Below are 27,664 nucleotides of genomic sequence, written 5' to 3' on the forward strand. Positions count from 1 at the left end.
TCTAGATGGTCAGAAATGGTAATTTTTTAATGTATAATTTTTTGACTGTAAATGACTATTGCATGTGAATTATCACTTTTGGAACTAAAACAAGAGTGTTTAGTGTCATTTTAATGCCTGAAATTGGTTGAAATAGAAGCTTCTGAGTAGAAGAAAAAGTCTGTAAAAATGGCAATTTTGTTCACATTAAGGCTTTAAAAAGTAGATATTCAACATGAGGCACAATCCAAATGACATTTTCAATCAATTTTTCTACAGTCATAAAATCAATTTTCTGATGAAAAACAAGGACCCGTGACCTGTCGAACTTTCTCCAGATGGTCAGAAATGGTAAGTTTTTTAATGTTTAATTTTTTGACTGTAAATGACTATTGCATGTGAATTATCACTTTTGGAACTAAAACAAGAGTGTTTAGAGTCATTTTAATGCCTGAAATTAGTTGAAATAGAAGCTTCTGAGTAGGAGAAAAAGTCTGTAAAAATGGCAATTTTGGTCCCATTGAGGCTTTAAAAAGTAGTTATTCAACATGAGGCACAATCCAAATGACATTTTCAATCAACTTTTCTACAGTCCAAAAAATCAATTTTCTGATGAAAAACGAGGACCCGTGACCTGTCGAACTTTCTCCAGATGGTCAGAAATGGTAAGTTTTTTAATGTTTAATTATTTGACTGTAAATGACTATTGCATGTGAATTATCACTTTTGGAACTAAAACAAGAGTGTTTAGAATCATTTTAATGCCTGAAATTTGTCGAAATAGAAGCTTCTGAGTAGAAGAAAAAGTCTGTAAAAATGGCAATTTTGTTCACATTAAGGCTTTAAAAAGTAGTTATTCAACATGAGGCACAATCCAAATGACATTTTCAATCAATTTTTCTACAGTCCAAAAAATCAATTTTCTGATGAAAAACAAGGACCCGTGACCTGTCGAACTTTCTCCAGATGGTCAGAAATGGTAAGTTTTTTAATGTTTAATTTTTTGACTGTAAATGACTATTGCATGTGAATTATCACTTTTGGAACTAAAACAAGAGTGTTTAGAGTGATTTTAATGCCTGAAATTTGTCGAAATAGAAGCTTCTGAGTAGAAGAAAAAGTCTGTAAAAATGGCAATTTTGTTCACATTAAGGCTTTAAAAAGTAGTTATTCAACATGAGGCACAATCCAAATGACATTTTCAATCAATTTTTCTACAGTACAAAAAATCAATTTTCTGATGAAAAACGAGGACCCGTGACCTGTCGAACTTTCTCCAGATGGTCAGAAAAGGTAATTTTTTAATGTTGAAGTTTTTTTACTGTAAATGACTATTGTATGTGAATTATCACTTTCGAAACTAAAACAAGAGTGTTTAGTGTCATTTTAATGCCTGAAATTGGTCGAAATAGAAGCTTCTGAGTAGAATAAAAAGTCTATCAAAATGGCAATTTTGTTCACATTAAGGCTTTAAAAAGTAGTTATTCAACATGAGGCACAATCCAAATGACATTTTCAATCAATTTTTCGACAGTACAAAAAATCAATTTTCTGATGAAAAACGAGGAACCGAGACCTGTCGAACTTTCTCCAGATGGTCAGAAATGGTAAGTTTTTTAATGTTTAATTTTTTTACTGTAAATGACTATTGCATGTGAATTATCACTTTTGGAACTAAAACAAGAGTGCTTAGAGTCATTTTAATGCCTGAAATTGGTCAAAATAGAAGCTTCTGAGTAGAATAAAAAGTCTATCAAAATGGCAATTTTGTTCACATTAAGGCTTTAAAAAGTAGTTATTCAACATGAGGCACAATCCAAATGACATTTTCAATCAATTTTTTTACAGTCCAAAAAATCAATTTTCTGATGAAAAACGAGGACCCGTGACCTGTCGAACTTTCTCCAGATGGTCAGAAATGGTAATTTTTTAATGTTTAATTTTTTGACTATAAATGACTATTGCATGTGAATTATCACTTTTGGAACTAAAACAAGAGTGTTTAGAGTCATTTTAATGCCTGAAATTGGTCGAAATAGAAGCTTCTGAGTAGAAGAAAAAGTCTGTAAAAATGGCAATTTTGTTCACATTAAGGCTTTAAAAAGTAGTTATTCAACATGAGGCACAATCCAAATGACATTTTCAATCAATTTTTCTACAGTACAAAAAATCTATTTTCTGATGAAAAACGAGGACCCGTGACCTGTCGAACTTTCTCCAGATGGTCAGAAATGGTAAGTTTTTTAATGTTTAATTATTTGACTGTAAATGACTATTGCATGTGAATTATCACTTTTGGAACTAAAACAAGAGTGTTTAGAGTCATTTTAATGCCTGAAATTGGTCGAAATAGAAGCTTCTGAGTAGAAGAAAAACTCTGTAAAAATGGCAATTTTGTTCACATTAAGGCTTTAAAAAGTAGTTATTCAACACGAGGCACAATCCAAATGACATTTTCAATCAGTTTTTCTACAGTCCAAAAAATCAATTTTCTGATGAAAAACGAGGACCCGTGACCTGTCGAACTTTCTCCAGATGGTCAGAAAAGGTAATTTGTAATGTTTAATTTTTTGACTGTAAATGACTATTGCATGTGAATTATCACTTTTGGAACTAAAACAAGAGTGTTTAGAGTCATTTTAATGCCTGAAATTAGGTGAAATAGAAGCTTCTGAGTAGAATAAAAAGTCTATCAAAATGTCAATTTTGTTCACATTAAGGCTTTAAAAGGTAGTTATTCAACATGAGGCACAATCCAAATGACATTTTCAATCAATTTTTCTACAGTCCAAAAAAACAATTTTCTGATGAAAAACGAGGGCCCGTGACCTGTCGAACTTTCTCCAGATGGTCAGAAATGGTAAGTTTTTTAATGTTTAATTTTTTGACTGTAAAAGACTATTGCATGTGAATTATCACTTTTGGAACTAAAACAAGAGTGTTTAGAGTCATTTTAATGCTTGAAATTAGTTGAAATAGAAGCTTCTGAGTAGGAGAAAAAGTCTGTAAAAATGGCAATTTTGGTCACATTGAGGCTTTAAAAAGTAGTTATTCAACATGAGGCACAATCCAAATGACATTTTCAATCAATTTTTCTACAGTCCAAAAAATCAATTTTCTGATGAAAAACGAGGAACTGTGACCTGTCGAACTTTCTCCAGATGGTCAGAAATGGTAAGTTTTTTAATGTTTAATTTTTTGACTGTAAATGACTATTGCATGTGAATTATCACTTTTGGAACTAACACAAGAGTGTTTAGAGTCATTTTAATGCCTGAAATTGGTCAAAATAGAAGCTTCTGAGTAGAATAAAAAGTCTATCAAAATGGCAATTTTGTTCACATTAAGGCTTTAAAAAGTAGTTATTCAACATGAGGCACAATCCAAATGACATTTTCAATCAATTTTTCTACAGTCCAAAAAATCAATTTTCTGATGAAAAACGAGGACCTGTGACCTGTCGAACTTTCTCCAGATGGTCAGAAATGGTAATTTTTTAATGTATAATTTTTTGACTGTAAATGACTATTGCATGTGAATTATCACTTTTGGAACTAAAACAAGAGTGTTTAGAGTCATTTTAATGCCTGAAATTGGTTGAAATAGAAGCTTCTGAGTAGGAGAAAAAGTCTTTAAAAATGGCAATTTTGGTCACATTGAGGCTTTAAAAAGTAGTTATTCAACATGAGGCACAATCCAAATGACATTTTCAATCAATTTTTCTACAGTCCAAAAAATCAATTTTCTGATGAAAAACGAGGACCCGTGACCTGTCGAACTTTCTCCAGAAATTTTCTGATGAAAAACGAGGGCCCGTGACCTGTCGAACTTTCTCCAGATGGTCAGAAATGGTAAGTTTTTAATGTTTAATTTTTTGACTATAAATGACTATTGCATGTGAATTATCACTTTTGGAACTAAAACAAGAGTGTTTAGAGTCATTTTAATGCCTGAAATTGGTCGAAATAGAAGCTTCTGAGTAGAAGAAAAAGTCTGTAAAAATGGCAATTTTGTTCACATTAAGGCTTTAAAAAGTAGTTATTCAACATGAGGCACAATCCAAATGACATTTTCAATCAATTTTTCTATAGTCCAAAAAATCAATTTTCTGATGAAAAACGAGGACCCGTGACCTGTCGAACTTTCTCCAGATGGTCAGAAATGGTAATTTTTTAATGTATAATTTTTTGACTGTAAATGACTATTGCATGTGAATTATCACTTTTGGAACTAAAACAAGAGTTTTTAGAGTCATTTTAATGCCTGAAATTGGTTGAAATAGAAGCTTCTGAGTAGGAGAAAAAGTCTGTAAAAATGGCAATTTTGGTCACATTGAGGCTTTAAAAAGTAGTTATTCAACATGAGGCACAATCCAAATGACATTTTCAATCAATTTTTCTACAGTCCAAAAAATCAATTTTCTGATGAAAAACGAGGACCCGTGACCTGTCGAACTTTCTCCAGATGGTCAGAAATGGTAAGTTTTTTAATGTTTAATTTTTTGACTGTAAATGACTATTGCATGTGAATTATCACTTTTGGAACTAACACAAGAGTGTTTAGAGTCATTTTAATGCCTGAAATTGGTCAAAATAGAAGCTTCTGAGTAGAATAAAAAGTCTATCAAAATGGCAATTTTGTTCACATTAAGGCTTTAAAAAGTAGTTATTCAACATGAGGCACAATCCAAATGACATTTTCAATCAATTTTTCTACAGTCCAAAAAATCAATTTTCTGATGAAAAACGAGGACCCGTGACCTGTCGAACTTTCTCTAGATGGTCAGAAATGGTAATTTTTTAATGTATAATTTTTTGACTGTAAATGACTATTGCATGTGAATTATCACTTTTGGAACTAAAACAAGAGTGTTTAGTGTCATTTTAATGCCTGAAATTGGTTGAAATAGAAGCTTCTGAGTAGAAAAAAAAGTCTGTAAAAATGGCAATTTTGTTCACATTAAGGCTTTAAAAAGTAGATATTCAACATGAGGCACAATCCAAATGACATTTTCAATCAATTTTTCTACAGTCATAAAATCAATTTTCTGATGAAAAACGAGGGCCCGTGACCTGTCGAACTTTCTCCAGATGGTCAGAAATGGTAAGTTTTTTAATGTTTAATTTTTTGACTGTAAAAGACTATTGCATGTGAATTATCACTTTTGGAACTAAAACAAGAGTGTTTAGAGTCATTTTAATGCTTGAAATTAGTTGAAATAGAAGCTTCTGAGTAGGAGAAAAAGTCTGTAAAAATGGCAATTTTGGTCACATTGAGGCTTTAAAAAGTAGTTATTCAACATGAGGCACAATCCAAATGACATTTTCAATCAATTTTTCTACAGTCCAAAAAATCAATTTTCTGATGAAAAACGAGGAACTGTGACCTGTCGAACTTTCTCCAGATGGTCAGAAATGGTAAGTTTTTTAATGTTTAATTTTTTGACTGTAAATGACTATTGCATGTGAATTATCACTTTTGGAACTAACACAAGAGTGTTTAGAGTCATTTTAATGCCTGAAATTGGTCAAAATAGAAGCTTCTGAGTAGAATAAAAAGTCTATCAAAATGGCAATTTTGTTCACATTAAGGCTTTAAAAAGTAGTTATTCAACATGAGGCACAATCCAAATGACATTTTCAATCAATTTTTCTACAGTCCAAAAAATCAATTTTCTGATGAAAAACGAGGACCTGTGACCTGTCGAACTTTCTCCAGATGGTCAGAAATGGTAATTTTTTAATGTATAATTTTTTGACTGTAAATGACTATTGCATGTGAATTATCACTTTTGGAACTAAAACAAGAGTGTTTAGAGTCATTTTAATGCCTGAAATTGGTTGAAATAGAAGCTTCTGAGTAGGAGAAAAAGTCTTTAAAAATGGCAATTTTGGTCACATTGAGGCTTTAAAAAGTAGTTATTCAACATGAGGCACAATCCAAATGACATTTTCAATCAATTTTTCTACAGTCCAAAAAATCAATTTTCTGATGAAAAACGAGGACCCGTGACCTGTCGAACTTTCTCCAGAAATTTTCTGATGAAAAACGAGGGCCCGTGACCTGTCGAACTTTCTCCAGATGGTCAGAAATGGTAAGTTTTTAATGTTTAATTTTTTGACTATAAATGACTATTGCATGTGAATTATCACTTTTGGAACTAAAACAAGAGTGTTTAGAGTCATTTTAATGCCTGAAATTGGTCGAAATAGAAGCTTCTGAGTAGAAGAAAAAGTCTGTAAAAATGGCAATTTTGTTCACATTAAGGCTTTAAAAAGTAGTTATTCAACATGAGGCACAATCCAAATGACATTTTCAATCAATTTTTCTATAGTCCAAAAAATCAATTTTCTGATGAAAAACGAGGACCCGTGACCTGTCGAACTTTCTCCAGATGGTCAGAAATGGTAATTTTTTAATGTATAATTTTTTGACTGTAAATGACTATTGCATGTGAATTATCACTTTTGGAACTAAAACAAGAGTTTTTAGAGTCATTTTAATGCCTGAAATTGGTTGAAATAGAAGCTTCTGAGTAGGAGAAAAAGTCTGTAAAAATGGCAATTTTGGTCACATTGAGGCTTTAAAAAGTAGTTATTCAACATGAGGCACAATCCAAATGACATTTTCAATCAATTTTTCTACAGTCCAAAAAATCAATTTTCTGATGAAAAACGAGGACCCGTGACCTGTCGAACTTTCTCCAGATGGTCAGAAATGGTAAGTTTTTTAATGTTTAATTTTTTGACTGTAAATGACTATTGCATGTGAATTATCACTTTTGGAACTAACACAAGAGTGTTTAGAGTCATTTTAATGCCTGAAATTGGTCAAAATAGAAGCTTCTGAGTAGAATAAAAAGTCTATCAAAATGGCAATTTTGTTCACATTAAGGCTTTAAAAAGTAGTTATTCAACATGAGGCACAATCCAAATGACATTTTCAATCAATTTTTCTACAGTCCAAAAAATCAATTTTCTGATGAAAAACGAGGACCCGTGACCTGTCGAACTTTCTCTAGATGGTCAGAAATGGTAATTTTTTAATGTATAATTTTTTGACTGTAAATGACTATTGCATGTGAATTATCACTTTTGGAACTAAAACAAGAGTGTTTAGTGTCATTTTAATGCCTGAAATTGGTTGAAATAGAAGCTTCTGAGTAGAAAAAAAAGTCTGTAAAAATGGCAATTTTGTTCACATTAAGGCTTTAAAAAGTAGATATTCAACATGAGGCACAATCCAAATGACATTTTCAATCAATTTTTCTACAGTCATAAAATCAATTTTCTGATGAAAAACGAGGGCCCGTGACCTGTCGAACTTTCTCCAGATGGTCAGAAATGGTAAGTTTTTTAATGTTTAATTTTTTGACTGTAAAAGACTATTGCATGTGAATTATCACTTTTGGAACTAAAACAAGAGTGTTTAGAGTCATTTTAATGCTTGAAATTAGTTGAAATAGAAGCTTCTGAGTAGGAGAAAAAGTCTGTAAAAATGGCAATTTTGGTCACATTGAGGCTTTAAAAAGTAGTTATTCAACATGAGGCACAATCCAAATGACATTTTCAATCAATTTTTCTACAGTCCAAAAAATCAATTTTCTGATGAAAAACGAGGAACTGTGACCTGTCGAACTTTCTCCAGATGGTCAGAAATGGTAAGTTTTTTAATGTTTAATTTTTTGACTGTAAATGACTATTGCATGTGAATTATCACTTTTGGAACTAACACAAGAGTGTTTAGAGTCATTTTAATGCCTGAAATTGGTCAAAATAGAAGCTTCTGAGTAGAATAAAAAGTCTATACATATGGCAATTTTGTTCACATTAAGGCTTTAAAAAGTAGTTATTCAACATGAGGCACAATCCAAATGACATTTTCAATCAATTTTTCTACAGTCCAAAAAATCAATTTTCTGATGAAAAACGAGGACCTGTGACCTGTCGAACTTTCTCCAGATGGTCAGAAATGGTAATTTTTTAATGTATAATTTTTTGACTGTAAATGACTATTGCATGTGAATTATCACTTTTGGAACTAAAACAAGAGTGTTTAGAGTCATTTTAATGCCTGAAATTGGTTGAAATAGAAGCTTCTGAGTAGGAGAAAAAGTCTTTAAAAATGGCAATTTTGGTCACATTGAGGCTTTAAAAAGTAGTTATTCAACATGAGGCACAATCCAAATGACATTTTCAATCAATTTTTCTACAGTCCAAAAAATCAATTTTCTGATGAAAAACGAGGACCCGTGACCTGTCGAACTTTCTCCAGAAATTTTCTGATGAAAAACGAGGGCCCGTGACCTGTCGAACTTTCTCCAGATGGTCAGAAATGGTAAGTTTTTAATGTTTAATTTTTTGACTATAAATGACTATTGCATGTGAATTATCACTTTTGGAACTAAAACAAGAGTGTTTAGAGTCATTTTAATGCCTGAAATTGGTCGAAATAGAAGCTTCTGAGTAGAAGAAAAAGTCTGTAAAAATGGCAATTTTGTTCACATTAAGGCTTTAAAAAGTAGTTATTCAACATGAGGCACAATCCAAATGACATTTTCAATCAATTTTTCTATAGTCCAAAAAATCAATTTTCTGATGAAAAACGAGGACCCGTGACCTGTCGAACTTTCTCCAGATGGTCAGAAATGGTAATTTTTTAATGTATAATTTTTTGACTGTAAATGACTATTGCATGTGAATTATCACTTTTGGAACTAAAACAAGAGTTTTTAGAGTCATTTTAATGCCTGAAATTGGTTGAAATAGAAGCTTCTGAGTAGGAGAAAAAGTCTGTAAAAATGGCAATTTTGGTCACATTGAGGCTTTAAAAAGTAGTTATTCAACATGAGGCACAATCCAAATGACATTTTCAATCAATTTTTCTACAGTCCAAAAAATCAATTTTCTGATGAAAAACGAGGACCCGTGACCTGTCGAACTTTCTCCAGATGGTCAGAAATGGTAAGTTTTTTAATGTTTAATTTTTTGACTGTAAATGACTATTGCATGTGAATTATCACTTTTGGAACTAACACAAGAGTGTTTAGAGTCATTTTAATGCCTGAAATTGGTCAAAATAGAAGCTTCTGAGTAGAATAAAAAGTCTATCAAAATGGCAATTTTGTTCACATTAAGGCTTTAAAAAGTAGTTATTCAACATGAGGCACAATCCAAATGACATTTTCAATCAATTTTTCTACAGTCCAAAAAATCAATTTTCTGATGAAAAACGAGGACCCGTGACCTGTCGAACTTTCTCTAGATGGTCAGAAATGGTAATTTTTTAATGTATAATTTTTTGACTGTAAATGACTATTGCATGTGAATTATCACTTTTGGAACTAAAACAAGAGTGTTTAGTGTCATTTTAATGCCTGAAATTGGTTGAAATAGAAGCTTCTGAGTAGAAAAAAAAGTCTGTAAAAATGGCAATTTTGTTCACATTAAGGCTTTAAAAAGTAGATATTCAACATGAGGCACAATCCAAATGACATTTTCAATCAATTTTTCTACAGTCATAAAATCAATTTTCTGATGAAAAACAAGGACCCGTGACCTGTCGAACTTTCTCCAGATGGTCAGAAATGGTAAGTTTTTTAATGTTTAATTTTTTGACTGTAAATGACTATTGCATGTGAATTATCACTTTTGGAACTAAAACAAGAGTGTTTAGAATCATTTTATTGCCTGAAATTTGTCGAAATAGAAGCTTCTGAGTAGAAGAAAAAGTCTGTAAAAATGGCAATTTTGTTCACATTAAGGCTTTAAAAAGTAGTTATTCAACATGAGGCACAATCCAAATGACATTTTCAATCAATTTTTCTACAGTCCAAAAAATCAATTTTCTGATGAAAAACAAGGACCCGTGACCTGTCGAACTTTCTCCAGATGGTCAGAAATGGTAAGTTTTTTAATGTTTAATTTTTTGACTGTAAATGACTATTGCATGTGAATTATCACTTTTGGAACTAAAACAAGAGTGTTTAGAGTGATTTTAATGCCTGAAATTTGTCGAAATAGAAGCTTCTGAGTAGAAGAAAAAGTCTGTAAAAATGGCAATTTTGTTCACATTAAGGCTTTAAAAAGTAGTTATTCAACATGAGGCACAATCCAAATGACATTTTCAATCAATTTTTCTACAGTACAAAAAATCAATTTTCTGATGAAAAACGAGGGCCGTGACCTGTCGAACTTTATCCAGATGGTCAGAAATGGTAAGTTTTTTAATGTTTAATTTTTTTACTGTAAATGACTATTGCATGTGAATTATCACTTTTGGAACTAAAACAAGAGTGCTTAGAGTCATTTTAATGCCTGAAATTGGTCAAAATAGAAGCTTCTGAGTAGAATAAAAAGTCTATCAAAATGGCAATTTTGTTCACATTAAGGCTTTAAAAAGTAGTTATTCAACATGAGGCACAATCCAAATGACATTTTCAATCAATTTTTTTACAGTCCAAAAAATCAATTTTCTGATGAAAAACGAGGACCCGTGACCTGTCGAACTTTCTCCAGATGGTCAGAAATGGTAATTTTTTAATGTTTAATTTTTTGACTATAAATGACTATTGCATGTGAATTATCACTTTTGGAACTAAAACAAGAGTGTTTAGAGTCATTTTAATGCCTGAAATTGGTCGAAATAGAAGCTTCTGAGTTGAAGAAAAAGTCTGTAAAAATGGCAATTTTGTTCACATTAAGGCTTTAAAAAGTAGTTATTCAACATGAGGCACAATCCAAATGACATTTTCAATCAATTTTTCTACAGTCCAAAAAATCAATTTTCTGATGAAAAACGAGGAACTGTGACCTGTCGAACTTTCTCCAGATGGTCAGAAATGGTAAGTTTTTTAATGTTTAATTTTTTGACTGTAAATGACTATTGCATGTGAATTATCACTTTTGGAACTAACACAAGAGTGTTTAGAGTCATTTTAATGCCTGAAATTGGTCAAAATAGAAGCTTCTGAGTAGAATAAAAAGTCTATCAAAATGGCAATTTTGTTCACATTAAGGCTTTAAAAAGTAGTTATTCAACATGAGGCACAATCCAAATGACATTTTCAATCAATTTTTCTACAGTCCAAAAAATCAATTTTCTGATGAAAAACGAGGACCTGTGACCTGTCGAACTTTCTCCAGATGGTCAGAAATGGTAAGTTTTTAATGTTTAATTTTTTGACTATAAATGACTATTGCATGTGAATTATCACTTTTGGAACTAAAACAAGAGTGTTTAGAGTCATTTTAATGCCTGAAATTGGTCGAAATAGAAGCTTCTGAGTAGAAGAAAAAGTCTGTAAAAATGGCAATTTTGTTCACATTAAGGCTTTAAAAAGTAGTTATTCAACATGAGGCACAATCCAAATGACATTTTCAATCAATTTTTCTATAGTCCAAAAAAACAATTTTCTGATGAAAAACGAGGGCCCGTGACCTGTCGAACTTTCTCCAGATGGTCAGAAATGGTAAGTTTTTTAATTTTTAATTTTTTGACTGTAAATGACTATTGCATGTGAATTATCACTTTTGGAACTAAAACAAGAGTGTTTAGAGTCATTTTAATTCCTGAACTTAGTTGAAATAGAAGCTTCTGAGTAGGAGAAAAAGTCTGTAAAAATGGCAATTTTGGTCACATTAAGGCTTTAAAAAGTAGTTATTCAACATGAGGCACAATCCAAATGACATTTTCAATCAATTTTTCTACAGTCCAAAAAATCAATTTTCTGATGAAAAACGAGGACCTGTGACCTGTCGAACTTTCTCCAGATGGTCAGAAATGGTAAGTTTTTTAATGTTTAATTTTTTGACTGTAAATGACTATTGCATGTGAATTATCACTTTTGGAACTAACACAAGAGTGTTTAGAGTCATTTTAATGCCTGAAATTGGTCAAAATAGAAGCTTCTGAGTAGAATAAAAAGTCTATCAAAATGGCAATTTTGTTCACATTAAGGCTTTAAAAAGTAGTTATTCAACATGAGGCACAATCCAAATGACATTTTCAATCAATTTTTCGACAGTACAAAAAATCAATTTTCTGATGAAAAACGAGGAACCGAGACCTGTCGAACTTTCTCCAGATGGTCAGAAATGGTAAGTTTTTTAATGTTTAATTTTTTGACTGTAAATGACTATTGCATGTGAATTATCACTTTTGGAACTAAAACAAGAGTGTTTAGAGTCATTTTAATGCCTGAAATTGGTCAAAATAGAAGCTTCTGAGTAGAATAAAAAGTCTATCAAAATGGCAATTTTGTTCACATTAAGGCTTTAAAAAGTAGTTATTCAACATGAGGCACAACCCAAATGACATTTTCAATCAATTTTTCTACAGTACAAAAAATCAATTTTCTGATGAAAAACGAGGACCCGTGACCTGTCGAACTTTCTCCAGAAATTTTCTGATGAAAAACGAGGGCCCGTGACCTGTCGAACTTTCTCCAGATGGTCAGAAATGGTAAGTTTTTAATGTTTAATTTTTTGACTATAAATGACTATTGCATGTGAATTATCACTTTTGGAACTAAAACAAGAGTGTTTAGAGTCATTTTAATGCCTGAAATTGGTCGAAATAGAAGCTTCTGAGTAGAAGAAAAAGTCTGTAAAAATGGCAATTTTGTTCACATTAAGGCTTTAAAAAGTAGTTATTCAACATGAGGCACAATCCAAATGACATTTTCAATCAATTTTTCTATAGTCCAAAAAAACAATTTTCTGATGAAAAACGAGGGCCCGTGACCTGTCGAACTTTCTCCAGATGGTCAGAAATGGTAAGTTTTTTAATGTTTAATTTTTTTACTGTAAATGACTATTGCATGTGAATTATCACTTTTGGAACTAAAACAAGAGTGTTTAGAGTCATTTTAATTCCTGAACTTAGTTGAAATAGAAGCTTCTGAGTAGGAGAAAAAGTCTGTAAAAATGGCAATTTTGGTCACATTAAGGCTTTAAAAAGTAGTTATTCAACATGAGGCACAATCCAAATGACATTTTCAATCAATTTTTCTACAGTCCAAAAAAACAATTTTCTGATGAAAAACGAGGGCCCGTGACCTGTCGAACTTTCTCCAGATGGTCAGAAATGGTAAGTTTTTTAATGTTTAATTTTTTGACTGTAAATGACTATTGCATGTGAATTATCACTTTTGGAACTAAAACAAGAGTGTTTAGAGTCATTTTAATGCTTGAAATTAGTTGAAATAGAAGCTTCTGAGTAGGAGAAAAAGTCTGTAAAAATGGCAATTTTGGTCACATTGAGGCTTAAAAAGTAGTTATTCAACATGAGGCACAATCCAAATGACATTTTCAATCAATTTTTCTACAGTCCAAAAAATTAATTTTCTGATGAAAAACGAGGACCTGTGACCTGTCGAACTTTCTCCAGATGGTCAGAAATGGTAATTTTTTAATGTATAATTTTTTGACTGTAAATGACTATTGCATGTGAATTATCACTTTTGGAACTAAAACAAGAGTGTTTAGAGTCATTTTAATGCCTGAAATTGGTTGAAATAGAAGCTTCTGAGTAGGAGAAAAAGTCTTTAAAAATGGCAATTTTGGTCACATTGAGGCTTTAAAAAGTAGTTATTCAACATGAGGCACAATCCAAATGACATTTTCAATCAATTTTTCTACAGTCCAAAAAATCAATTTTCTGATGAAAAACGAGGACCCGTGACCTGTCGAACTTTCTCCAGAAATTTTCTGATGAAAAACGAGGGCCCGTGACCTGTCGAACTTTCTCCAGATGGTCAGAAATGGTAAGTTTTTAATGTTTAATTTTTTGACTATAAATGACTATTGCATGTGAATTATCACTTTTGGAATTAAAACAAGAGTGTTTAGAGTCATTTTAATGCCTGAAATTGGTCGAAATAGAAGCTTCTGAGTAGAAGAAAAAGTCTGTAAAAATGGCAATTTTGTTCACATTAAGGCTTTAAAAAGTAGTTATTCAACATGAGGCACAATCCAAATGACATTTTCAATCAATTTTTCTATAGTCCAAAAAATCAATTTTCTGATGAAAAACGAGGACCCGTGACCTGTCGAACTTTCTCCAGATGGTCAGAAATGGTAATTTTTTAATGTATAATTTTTTGACTGTAAATGACTATTGCATGTGAATTATCACTTTTGGAACTAAAACAAGAGTTTTTAGAGTCATTTTAATGCCTGAAATTGGTTGAAATAGAAGCTTCTGAGTAGGAGAAAAAGTCTGTAAAAATGGCAATTTTGGTCACATTGAGGCTTTAAAAAGTAGTTATTCAACATGAGGCACAATCCAAATGACATTTTCAATCAATTTTTCTACAGTCCAAAAAATCAATTTTCTGATGAAAAACGAGGACCCGTGACCTGTCGAATTTTCTCCAGATGGTCAGAAATGGTAAGTTTTTTAATGTTTAATTTTTTGACTGTAAATGACTATTGCATGTGAATTATCACTTTTGGAACTAACACAAGAGTGTTTAGAGTCATTTTAATGCCTGAAATTGGTCAAAATAGAAGCTTCTGAGTAGAATAAAAAGTCTATCAAAATGGCAATTTTGTTCACATTAAGGCTTTAAAAAGTAGTTATTCAACATGAGGCACAATCCAAATGACATTTTCAATCAATTTTTCTACAGTCCAAAAAATCAATTTTCTGATGAAAAACGAGGACCCGTGACCTGTCGAACTTTCTCTAGATGGTCAGAAATGGTAATTTTTTAATGTATAATTTTTTGACTGTAAATGACTATTGCATGTGAATTATCACTTTTGGAACTAAAACAAGAGTGTTTAGTGTCATTTTAATGCCTGAAATTGGTTGAAATAGAAGCTTCTGAGTAGAAAAAAAAGTCTGTAAAAATGGCAATTTTGTTCACATTAAGGCTTTAAAAAGTAGATATTCAACATGAGGCACAATCCAAATGACATTTTCAATCAATTTTTCTACAGTCCAAAAAATCAATTTTCTGATGAAAAACAAGGACCCGTGACCTGTCGAACTTTCTCCAGATGGTCAGAAATGGTAAGTTTTTTAATGTTTAATTTTTTGACTGTAAATGACTATTGCATGTGAATTATCACTTTTGGAACTAAAACAAGAGTGTTTAGAGTGATTTTAATGCCTGAAATTTGTCGAAATAGAAGCTTCTGAGTAGAAGAAAAAGTCTGTAAAAATGGCAATTTTGTTTACCTTAAGGCTTTAAAAAGTAGTTATTCAACATGAGGCACAATCCAAATGACATTTTCAATCAATTTTTCTACAGTACAAAAAATCAATTTTCTGATGAAAAACGAGGGCCGTGACCTGTCGAACTTTATCCAGATGGTCAGAAATGGTAAGTTTTTTAATGTTTAATTTTTTTACTGTAAATGACTATTGCATGTGAATTATCACTTTTGGAACTAAAACAAGAGTGCTTAGAGTCATTTTAATGCCTGAAATTGGTCAAAATAGAAGCTTCTGAGTAGAATAAAAAGTCTATCAAAATGGCAATTTTGTTCACATTAAGGCTTTAAAAAGTAGTTATTCAACATGAGGCACAATCCAAATGACATTTTCAATCAATTTTTTTACAGTCCAAAAAATCAATTTTCTGATGAAAAACGAGGACCCGTGACCTGTCGAACTTTCTCCAGATGGTCAGAAATGGTAATTTTTTAATGTTTAATTTTTTGACTATAAATGACTATTGCATGTGAATTATCACTTTTGGAACTAAAACAAGAGTGTTTAGAGTCATTTTAATGCCTGAAATTGGTCGAAATAGAAGCTTCTGAGTTGAAGAAAAAGTCTGTAAAAATGGCAATTTTGTTCACATTAAGGCTTTAAAAAGTAGTTATTCAACATGAGGCACAATCCAAATGACATTTTCAATCAATTTTTCTACAGTCCAAAAAATCAATTTTCTGATGAAAAACGAGGAACTGTGACCTGTCGAACTTTCTCCAGATGGTCAGAAATGGTAAGTTTTTTAATGTTTAATTTTTTGACTGTAAATGACTATTGCATGTGAATTATCACTTTTGGAACTAACACAAGAGTGTTTAGAGTCATTTTAATGCCTGAAATTGGTCAAAATAGAAGCTTCTGAGTAGAATAAAAAGTCTATCAAAATGGCAATTTTGTTCACATTAAGGCTTTAAAAAGTAGTTATTCAACATGAGGCACAATCCAAATGACATTTTCAATCAATTTTTCTACAGTCCAAAAAATCAATTTTCTGATGAAAAACGAGGACCTGTGACCTGTCGAACTTTCTCCAGATGGTCAGAAATGGTAAGTTTTTAATGTTTAATTTTTTGACTATAAATGACTATTGCATGTGAATTATCACTTTTGGAACTAAAACAAGAGTGTTTAGAGTCATTTTAATGCCTGAAATTGGTCGAAATAGAAGCTTCTGAGTAGAAGAAAAAGTCTGTAAAAATGGCAATTTTGTTCACATTAAGGCTTTAAAAAGTAGTTATTCAACATGAGGCACAATCCAAATGACATTTTCAATCAATTTTTCATAGTCCAAAAAAACAATTTTCTGATGAAAAACGAGGGCCCGTGACCTGTCGAACTTTCTCCAGATGGTCAGAAATGGTAAGTTTTTTAATTTTTAATTTTTTGACTGTAAATGACTATTGCATGTGAATTATCACTTTTGGAACTAAAACAAGAGTGTTTAGAGTCATTTTAATTCCTGAACTTAGTTGAAATAGAAGCTTCTGAGTAGGAGAAAAAGTCTGTAAAAATGGCAATTTTGGTCACATTAAGGCTTTAAAAAGTAGTTATTCAACATGAGGCACAATCCAAATGACATTTTCAATCAATTTTTCTACAGTCCAAAAAATCAATTTTCTGATGAAAAACGAGGACCTGTGACCTGTCGAACTTTCTCCAGATGGTCAGAAATGGTAAGTTTTTTAATGTTTAATTTTTTGACTGTAAATGACTATTGCATGTGAATTATCACTTTTGGAACTAACACAAGAGTGTTTAGAGTCATTTTAATGCCTGAAATTGGTCAAAATAGAAGCTTCTGAGTAGAATAAAAAGTCTATCAAAATGGCAATTTTGTTCACATTAAGGCTTTAAAAAGTAGTTATTCAACATGAGGCACAATCCAAATGACATTTTCAATCAATTTTTCGACAGTACAAAAAATCAATTTTCTGATGAAAAACGAGGAACCGAGACCTGTCGAACTTTCTCCAGATGGTCAGAAATGGTAAGTTTTTTAATGTTTAATTTTTTGACTGTAAATGACTATTGCATGTGAATTATCACTTTTGGAACTAAAACAAGAGTGTTTAGAGTCATTTTAATGCCTGAAATTGGTCAAAATAGAAGCTTCTGAGTAGAATAAAAAGTCTATCAAAATGGCAATTTTGTTCACATTAAGGCTTTAAAAAGTAGTTATTCAACATGAGGCACAACCCAAATGACATTTTCAATCAATTTTTCTACAGTACAAAAAATCAATTTTCTGATGAAAAACGAGGACCCGTGACCTGTCGAACTTTCTCCAGAAATTTTCTGATGAAAAACGAGGGCCCGTGACCTGTCGAACTTTCTCCAGATGGTCAGAAATGGTAAGTTTTTAATGTTTAATTTTTTGACTATAAATGACTATTGCATGTGAATTATCACTTTTGGAACTAAAACAAGAGTGTTTAGAGTCATTTTAATGCCTGAAATTGGTCGAAATAGAAGCTTCTGAGTAGAAGAAAAAGTCTGTAAAAATGGCAATTTTGTTCACATTAAGGCTTTAAAAAGTAGTTATTCAACATGAGGCACAATCCAAATGACATTTTCAATCAATTTTTCTATAGTCCAAAAAAACAATTTTCTGATGAAAAACGAGGGCCCGTGACCTGTCGAACTTTCTCCAGATGGTCAGAAATGGTAAGTTTTTTAATGTTTAATTTTTTTACTGTAAATGACTATTGCATGTGAATTATCACTTTTGGAACTAAAACAAGAGTGTTTAGAGTCATTTTAATTCCTGAACTTAGTTGAAATAGAAGCTTCTGAGTAGGAGAAAAAGTCTGTAAAAATGGCAATTTTGGTCACATTAAGGCTTTAAAAAGTAGTTATTCAACATGAGGCACAATCCAAATGACATTTTCAATCAATTTTTCTACAGTCCAAAAAAACAATTTTCTGATGAAAAACGAGGGCCCGTGACCTGTCGAACTTTCTCCAGATGGTCAGAAATGGTAAGTTTTTTAATGTTTAATTTTTTGACTGTAAATGACTATTGCATGTGAATTATCACTTTTGGAACTAAAACAAGAGTGTTTAGAGTCATTTTAATGCTTGAAATTAGTTGAAATAGAAGCTTCTGAGTAGGAGAAAAAGTCTGTAAAAATGGCAATTTTGGTCACATTGAGGCTTAAAAAGTAGTTATTCAACATGAGGCACAATCCAAATGACATTTTCAATCAATTTTTCTACAGTCCAAAAAATTAATTTTCTGATGAAAAACGAGGACCTGTGACCTGTCGAACTTTCTCCAGATGGTCAGAAATGGTAATTTTTTAATGTATAATTTTTTGACTGTAAATGACTATTGCATGTGAATTATCACTTTTGGAACTAAAACAAGAGTGTTTAGAGTCATTTTAATGCCTGAAATTGGTTGAAATAGAAGCTTCTGAGTAGGAGAAAAAGTCTTTAAAAATGGCAATTTTGGTCACATTGAGGCTTTAAAAAGTAGTTATTCAACATGAGGCACAATCCAAATGACATTTTCAATCAATTTTTCTATAGTCCAAAAAAACAATTTTCTGATGAAAAACGAGGGCCCGTGACCTGTCGAACTTTCTCCAGATGGTCAGAAATGGTAAGTTTTTTAATGTTTAATTTTTTGACTGTAAATGACTATTGCATGTGAATTATCACTTTTGGAACTAAAACAAGAGTGTTTAGAGTCATTTTAATTCCTGAACTTAGTTGAAATAGAAGCTTCTGAGTAGGAGAAAAAGTCTGTAAAAATGGCAATTTTGGTCACATTAAGGCTTTAAAAAGTAGTTATTCAACATGAGGCACAATCCAAATGACATTTTCAATCAATTTTTCTACAGTCCAAAAAATCAATTTTCTGATGAAAAAGGAGGACCTGTGACCTGTCGAACTTTCTCCAGATGGTCAGAAATGGTAAGTTTTTTAATGTTTAATTTTTTGACTGTAAATGACTATTGCATGTGAATTATCACTTTTGGAACTAACACAAGAGTGTTTAGAGTCATTTTAATGCCTGAAATTGGTCAAAATAGAAGCTTCTGAGTAGAATAAAAAGTCTATCAAAATGGCAATTTTGTTCACATTAAGGCTTTAAAAAGTAGTTATTCAACATGAGGCACAATCCAAATGACATTTTCAATCAATTTTTCGACAGTACAAAAAATCAATTTTCTGATGAAAAACGAGGAACCGAGACCTGTCGAACTTTCTCCAGATGGTCAGAAATGGTAAGTTTTTTAATGTTTAATTTTTTGACTGTAAATGACTATTGCATGTGAATTATCACTTTTGGAACTAAAACAAGAGTGTTTAGAGTCATTTTAATGCCTGAAATTGGTCAAAATAGAAGCTTCTGAGTAGAATAAAAAGTCTATCAAAATGGCAATTTTGTTCACATTAAGGCTTTAAAAAGTAGTTATTCAACATGAGGCACAATCCAAATGACATTTTCAATCAATTTTTCTACAGTACAAAAAATCAATTTTCTGATGAAAAACGAGGACCCGTGACCTGTCGAACTTTCTCCAGAAATTTTCTGATGAAAAACGAGGGCCCGTGACCTGTCGAACTTTCTCCAGATGGCAGAAATGGTAAGTTTTTAATGTTTAATTTTTTGACTATAAATGACTATTGCATGTGAATTATCACTTTTGGAACTAAAACAAGAGTGTTTAGAGTCATTTTAATGCCTGAAATTGGTCGAAATAGAAGCTTCTGAGTAGAAGAAAAAGTCTGTAAAAATGGCAATTTTGTTCACATTAAGGCTTTAAAAAGTAGTTATTCAACATGAGGCACAATCCAAATGACATTTTCAATCAATTTTTCTATAGTCCAAAAAAACAATTTTCTGATGAAAAACGAGGGCCCGTGACCTGTCGAACTTTCTCCAGATGGTCAGAAATGGTAAGTTTTTTAATGTTTAATTTTTTGACTGTAAATGACTATTGCATGTGAATTATCACTTTTGGAACTAAAACAAGAGTGTTTAGAGTCATTTTAATTCCTGAACTTAGTTGAAATAGAAGCTTCTGAGTAGGAGAAAAAGTCTGTAAAAATGGCAATTTTGGTCACATTAAGGCTTTAAAAAGTAGTTATTCAACATGAGGCACAATCCAAATGACATTTTCAATCAATTTTTCTACAGTCCAAAAAAACAATTTTCTGATGAAAAACGAGGGCCCGTGACCTGTCGAACTTTCTCCAGATGGTCAGAAATGGTAAGTTTTTTAATGTTTAATTTTTTGACTGTAAATGACTATTGCATGTGAATTATCACTTTTGGAACTAAAACAAGAGTGTTTAGAGTCATTTTAATGCTTGAAATTAGTTGAAATAGAAGCTTCTGAGTAGGAGAAAAAGTCTGTAAAAATGGCAATTTTGGTCACATTGAGGCTTAAAAAGTAGTTATTCAACATGAGGCACAATCCAAATGACATTTTCAATCAATTTTTCTACAGTCCAAAAAATTAATTTTCTGATGAAAAACGAGGACCTGTGACCTGTCGAACTTTCTCCAGATGGTCAGAAATGGTAATTTTTTAATGTATAATTTTTTGACTGTAAATGACTATTGCATGTGAATTATCACTTTTGGAACTAAAACAAGAGTGTTTAGAGTCATTTTAATGCCTGAAATTGGTTGAAATAGAAGCTTCTGAGTAGGAGAAAAAGTCTTTAAAAATGGCAATTTTGGTCACATTGAGGCTTTAAAAAGTAGTTATTCAACATGAGGCACAATCCAAATGACATTCTCAATCAATTTTTCTACAGTCCAAAAAATCAATTTTCTGATGAAAAACGAGGACCCGTGACCTGTCGAACTTTCTCCAGATGGTCAGAAATGGTAAGTTTTTTAATGTTTAATTTTTTGACTGTAAATGACTATTGCATGTGAATTATCACTTTTGGAACTAACACAAGAGTGTTTAGAGTCATTTTAATGCCTGAAATTGGTCAAAATAGAAGCTTCTGAGTAGAAGAAAAAGTCTGTAAAAATGGCAATTTTGTTCACATTAAGGCTTTAAAAAGTAGTTATTCAACATGAGGCACAATCCAAATGACATTTTCAATCAATTTTTCTACAGTACAAAAAATCAATTTTCTGATGAAAAACGAGGACCCGTGACCTGTCGAACTTTCTCCAGATGGTCAGAAAAGGTAATTTTTTTATGTTGAAGTTTTTTGACTGTAAATGACTATTGTATGTGAATTATCACTTTCAAAACTAAAACAAGAGTGTTTAGAGTCATTTTAATGCCTGAAATTGGTCAAAATAGAAGCTTCTGAGTAGAATAAAAAGTCTATCAAAATGGCAATTTTGTTCACATTAAGGCTTTAAAAAGTAGTTATTCAACATGAGGCACAATCCAAATGACATTTTCAATCAATTTTTCTACAGTACAAAAAATCAATTTTCTGATGAAAAACGAGGACCCGTGACCTGTCGAACTTTCTCCAGAAATTTTCTGATGAAAAACGAGGGCCCGTGACCTGTCGAACTTTCTCCAGATGGTCAGAAATGGTAAGTTTTTAATGTTTAATTTTTTGACTATAAATGACTATTGCATGTGAATTATCACTTTTGGAACTAAAACAAGAGTGTTTAGAGTCATTTTAATGCCTGAAATTGGTCGAAATAGAAGCTTCTGAGTAGAAGAAAAAGTCTGTAAAAATGGCAATTTTGTTCACATTAAGGCTTTAAAAAGTAGTTATTCAACATGAGGCACAATCCAAATGACATTTTCAATCAATTTTTCTATAGTCCAAAAAAACAATTTTCTGATGAAAAACGAGGGCCCGTGACCTGTCGAACTTTCTCCAGATGGTCAGAAATGGTAAGTTTTTTAATGTTTAATTTTTTGACTGTAAATGACTATTGCATGTGAATTATCACTTTTGGAACTAAAACAAGAGTGTTTAGAGTCATTTTAATTCCTGAACTTAGTTGAAATAGAAGCTTCTGAGTAGGAGAAAAAGTCTGTAAAAATGGCAATTTTGGTCACATTAAGGCTTTAAAAAGTAGTTATTCAACATGAGGCACAATCCAAATGACATTTTCAATCAATTTTTCTACAGTCCAAAAAAACAATTTTCTGATGAAAAACGAGGGCCCGTGACCTGTCGAACTTTCTCCAGATGGTCAGAAATGGTAAGTTTTTTAATGTTTAATTTTTTGACTGTAAATGACTATTGCATGTGAATTATCACTTTTGGAACTAAAACAAGAGTGTTTAGAGTCATTTTAATGCTTGAAATTAGTTGAAATAGAAGCTTCTGAGTAGGAGAAAAAGTCTGTAAAAATGGCAATTTTGGTCACATTGAGGCTTAAAAAGTAGTTATTCAACATGAGGCACAATCCAAATGACATTTTCAATCAATTTTTCTACAGTCCAAAAAATTAATTTTCTGATGAAAAACGAGGACCTGTGACCTGTCGAACTTTCTCCAGATGGTCAGAAATGGTAATTTTTTAATGTATAATTTTTTGACTGTAAATGACTATTGCATGTGAATTATCACTTTTGGAACTAAAACAAGAGTGTTTAGAGTCATTTTAATGCCTGAAATTGGTTGAAATAGAAGCTTCTGAGTAGGAGAAAAAGTCTTTAAAAATGGCAATTTTGGTCACATTGAGGCTTTAAAAAGTAGTTATTCAACATGACGCACAATCCAAATGACATTTTCAATCAATTTTTCTACAGTCCAAAAAATCAATTTTCTGATGAAAAACGAGGACCCGTGACCTGTCGAACTTTCTCCAGATGGTCAGAAATGGTAAGTTTGTTAATGTTTAATTTTTTGACTGTAAATGACTATTGCATGTGAATTATCACTTTTGGAACTAACACAAGAGTGTTTAGAGTCATTTTAATGCCTGAAATTGGTCAAAATAGAAGCTTCTGAGTAGAAGAAAAAGTCTGTAAAAATGGCAATTTTGTTCACATTAAGGCTTTAAAAAGTAGTTATTCAACATGAGGCACAATCCAAATGACATTTTCAATCAATTTTTCTACAGTACAAAAAATCAATTTTCTGATGAAAAACGAGGACCCGTGACCTGTCGAACTTTCTCCAGATGGTCAGAAAAGGTAATTTTTTTATGTTGAAGTTTTTTGACTGTAAATGACTATTGTATGTGAATTATCACTTTCAAAACTAAAACAAGAGTGTTTAGAGTCATTTTAATGCCTGAAATTGGTCGAAATAGAAGCTTCTGAGTAGAATAAAAAGTCTATCAAAATGGCAATTTTGTTCACATTAAGGCTTTAAAAAGTAGTTATTCAACATGAGGCACAATCCAAATGACATTTTCAATCAATTTTTCGACAGTACAAAAAATCAATTTTCTGATGAAAAACGAGGACCCGAGACCTGTCGAACTTTCTCCAGATGGTCAGAAATGGTAAGTTTTTTAATGTTTAATTTTTTGACTGTAAATGACTATTGCATGTGAATTATCACTTTTGGAACTAAAACAAGAGTGTTTAGAGTCATTTTAATGCCTGAAATTGGTTGAAATAGAAGCTTCTGAGTAGAAGAAAAAGTCTGTAAAAATGGCAATTTTGTTCACATTAAGGCTTTAAAAAGTAGATATTCAACATGAGGCACAATCCAAATGACATTTTCAATCAATTTTTTTACAGTCCAAAAAATCAATTTTCTGATGAAAAACGAGGGCCCGTGACCTGTCGAACTTTCTCCAGATGGTCAGAAATGGTAAGTTTTTTAATGTTTAATTTTTTGACTGTAAATGACTATTTCATGTGAATTATCACTTTTGGAACTAACACAAGAGTGTTTAGAGTCATTTTAATGCCTGAAATTGGTCAAAATAGAAGCTTCTGAGTAGAATAAAAAGTCTATCAAAATGGCAATTTTGTTCACATTAAGGCTTTAAAAAGTAGTTATTCAACATGAGGCACAATCCAAATGACATTTTCAATCAATTTTTCTACAGTCCAAAAAATCAATTTTCTGATGAAAAACGAGGACCTGTGACCTGTCGAACTTTCTCCAGATGGTCAGAAATGGTAATTTTTTAATGTATAATTTTTTGACTGTAAATGACTATTGCATGTGAATTATCACTTTTGGAACTAAAACAAGAGTGTTTAGAGTCATTTTAATGCCTGAAATTGGTTGAAATAGAAGCTTCTGAGTAGGAGAAAAAGTCTTTAAAAATGGCAATTTTGGTCACATTGAGGCTTTAAAAAGTAGTTATTCAACATGAGGCACAATCCAAATGACATTTTCAATCAATTTTTCTACAGTCCAAAAAATCAATTTTCTGATGAAAAACGAGGACCCGTGACCTGTCGAACTTTCTCCAGATGGTCAGAAATGGTAAGTTTTTTAATGTTTAATTTTTTGACTGTAAATGACTATTGCATGTGGTGAATTATCACTTTTGGAACTAACACAAGAGTGTTTAGAATCATTTTAATGCCTGAAATTGGTCAAAATAGAAGCTTCTGAGTAGAAGAAAAAGTCTGTAAAAATGGCAATTTTGTTCACATTAAGGCTTTAAAAAGTAGTTATTCAACATGAGGCACAATCCAAATGACATTTTCAATCAATTTTTCTACAGTACAAAAAATCAATTTTCTGATGAAAAACGAGGACCCGTGACCTGTCGAACTTTCTCCAGATGGTCAGAAAAGGTAATTTTTTTATGTTGAAGTTTTTTGACTGTAAATGACTATTGTATGTGAATTATCACTTTCAAAACTAAAACAAGAGTGTTTAGTGTCATTTTAATGCCTGAAATTGGTCAAAATAGAAGCTTCTGAGTAGAATAAAAAGTCTATCAAAATGGCAATTTTGTTCACATTAAGGCTTTAAAAAGTAGTTATTCAACATGAGGCACAATCCAAATGACATTTTCAATCAATTTTTCTATAGTCCAAAAAAACAATTTTCTGATGAAAAACAAGGACCCGTGACCTGTCGAATTTTCTCCAGATGGTCAGAAATGGTAAGTTTTTTAATGTTTAATTTTTTGACTGTAAATGACTATTGCATGTGAATTATCACTTTTGGAACTAAAACAAGAGTGTTTAGAGTCATTTTAATGCCTGAAATTGGTCAAAATAGAAGCTTCTGAGTAGAATAAAAAGTCTATCAAAATGTCAATTTTGTTCACATTAAGGCTTTAAAAGGTAGTTATTCAACATGAGGCACAATCCAAATGACATTTTCAATCAATTTTTTTACAGTCCAAAAAATCAATTTTCTGATGAAAAACGAGGACCCGTGACCTGTCGAACTTTCTCCAGATGGTCAGAAATGGTAATTTTTTAATGTTTAAATTTTTTGACTATAAATGACTATTGCATGTGAATTATCACTTTTGGAACTAAAACAAGAGTGTTTAGAGTCATTTTAATGCCTGAAATTAGTTGAAATAGAAGCTTCTGAGTAGGAGAAAAAGTCTGTAAAAATGGCAATTTTGGTCACATTGAGGCTTTAAAAAGTAGTTATTCAACATGAGGCACAATCCAAATGACATTTTCAATCAATTTTTCTACAGTCCAAAAAATCAATTTTCTGATGAAAAACGAGGACCTGTGACCTGTCGAACTTTCTCCAGATGGTCAGAAATGGTAAGTTTTTTAATGTTTAATTTTTTGACTGTAAATGACTATTTCATGTGAATTATCACTTTTGGAACTAACACAAGAGTGTTTAGAGTCATTTTAATGCCTGAAATTGGTCAAAATAGAAGCTTCTGAGTAGAATAAAAAGTCTATCAAAATGGCAATTTTGTTCACATTGAGGCTTTAAAAAGTAGTTATTCAACATGAGGCACAATCCAAATGACATTTTCAATCAATTTTTCTACAGTCCAAAAAATCAATTTTCTGATGAAAAACGAGGACCCGTGACCTGTCGAACTTTCTCCAGATGGTCAGAAATGGTAAGTTTTTTAATGTTTAATTTTTTGACTGTAAATGACTATTGCATGTGAATTATCACCTTTGGAACTAAAACAAGAGTGTTTAGAGTCATTTTAATGCCTGAAATTAGTTGAAATAGAAGCTTCTGAGTAGGAGAAAAAGTCTGTAAAAATGGCAATTTTGGTCCCATTGAGGCTTTAAAAAGTAGTTATTCAACATGAGGCACAATCCAAATGACATTTTCAATCAACTTTTCTACAGTCCAAAAAATCAATTTTCTGATGAAAAACGAGGACCCGTGACCTGTCGAACTTTCTCCAGATGGTCAGAAATGGTAAGTTTTTTAATGTTTAATTATTTGACTGTAAATGACTATTGCATGTGAATTATCACTTTTGGAACTAAAACAAGAGTGTTTAGAGTCATTTTAATGCCTGAAATTTGTCGAAATAGAAGCTTCTGAGTAGAAGAAAAAGTCTGTAAAAATGGCAATTTTGTTCACATTAAGGCTTTAAAAAGTAGTTATTCAACATGAGGCACAATCCAAATGACATTTTCAATCAATTTTTCTACAGTCCAAAAAATCAATTTTCTGATGAAAGACAAGGACCCGTGACCTGTCGAACTTTCTCCAGATGGTCAGAAATGGTAAGTTTTTTAATGTTTAATTTTTTGACTGTAAATGACTATTGCATGTGAATTATCACTTTTGGAACTAACACAAGAGTGTTTAGAGTCATTTTAATGCCTGAAATTGGTCAAAATAGAAGCTTCTGAGTAGAAGAAAAAGTCTGTAAAAATGGCAATTTTGTTCACATTAAGGCTTTAAAAAGTAGTTATTCAACATGAGGCACAATCCAAATGACATTTTCAATCAATTTTTCTACAGTACAAAAAATCAATTTTCTGATGAAAAACGAGGACCCGTGACCTGTCGAACTTTCTCCAGATGGTCAGAAAAGGTAATTTTTTTATGTTGAAGTTTTTTGACTGTAAATGACTATTGTATGTGAATTATCACTTTCAAAACTAAAACAAGAGTGTTTAGTGTCATTTTAATGCCTGAAATTGGTCGAAATAGAAGCTTCTGAGTAGAATAAAAAGTCTATCAAAATGGCAATTTTGTTCACATTAAGGCTTTAAAAAGTAGTTATTCAACATGAGGCACAATCCAAATGACATTTTCAATCAATTTTTCTACAGTTATAAAATCAATTTTCTGATGAAAAACGAGGACCCGTGACCTGTCGAACTTTCTCCAGATGGTCAGAAATGGTAAGTTTTTTAATGTTTAATTTTTTGACTGTAAATGACTATTGCATGTGAATTATCACTTTTGGAACTAACACAAGAGTGTTTAGAGTCATTTTAATGCCTGAAATTGGTCAAAATAGAAGCTTCTGAGTAGAATAAAAAGTCTATCAAAATGGCAATTTTGTTCACATTAAGGCTTTAAAAAGTAGTTATTCAACATGAGGCACAATCCAAATGACATTTTCAATCAATTTTTCTACAGTCCAAAAAATCAATTTTCTGATGAAAAACGAGGACCCGTGACC

The sequence above is a fragment of the Triturus cristatus genome, chromosome 3_2 (genome assembly GCF_964204655.1).
Source record: "Triturus cristatus chromosome 3_2, aTriCri1.1, whole genome shotgun sequence".
Classification (NCBI taxonomy): domain Eukaryota; kingdom Metazoa; phylum Chordata; class Amphibia; order Caudata; family Salamandridae; genus Triturus; species Triturus cristatus.